We start from the raw sequence: 408 nt of genomic DNA, 5'->3' as shown, positions 1-408 counted from the left end.
GGGGGAGAAAAACGAAACAGAAGGAAAAGGAAAAGATGCCCAGCAGAATTGGAGAGGACGGCAGCAGGAGCACAAGGCTAGAAAAGGACAGAGGACTGTCCCAAGGAGCATCACACTCCGGCAGCCGCCCACGAAGCCCCCACACGGCGACAACGAGCTGAGCGGGGAGGGGGTCCAGCTTTAAAGAAGAAAGAAGACTTCAGCCTCAAAGAAGAAAGAAGACTCCACACATCAAGAGGAACGAAGACCTCACATCGCCGCCCCTCCCTCAGGACCCTGCCCCCCTGGCCTAAGCCAGCCAGGTGTCCAGGAAGCCTCATTTACGCCGAGCAGCTGGGTTTAGCCCTGGCTCTGTCTCTCCAACTCCAACGTTTCCTCTCACCCAGGCTATTCTTCAACTATACCCAC

The sequence above is a fragment of the Procambarus clarkii genome, chromosome 37, assembly GCF_040958095.1.
Source record: "Procambarus clarkii isolate CNS0578487 chromosome 37, FALCON_Pclarkii_2.0, whole genome shotgun sequence".
Taxonomy (NCBI): domain Eukaryota; kingdom Metazoa; phylum Arthropoda; class Malacostraca; order Decapoda; family Cambaridae; genus Procambarus; species Procambarus clarkii.
Note: the sequence above shows the minus strand (reverse complement) of the source record.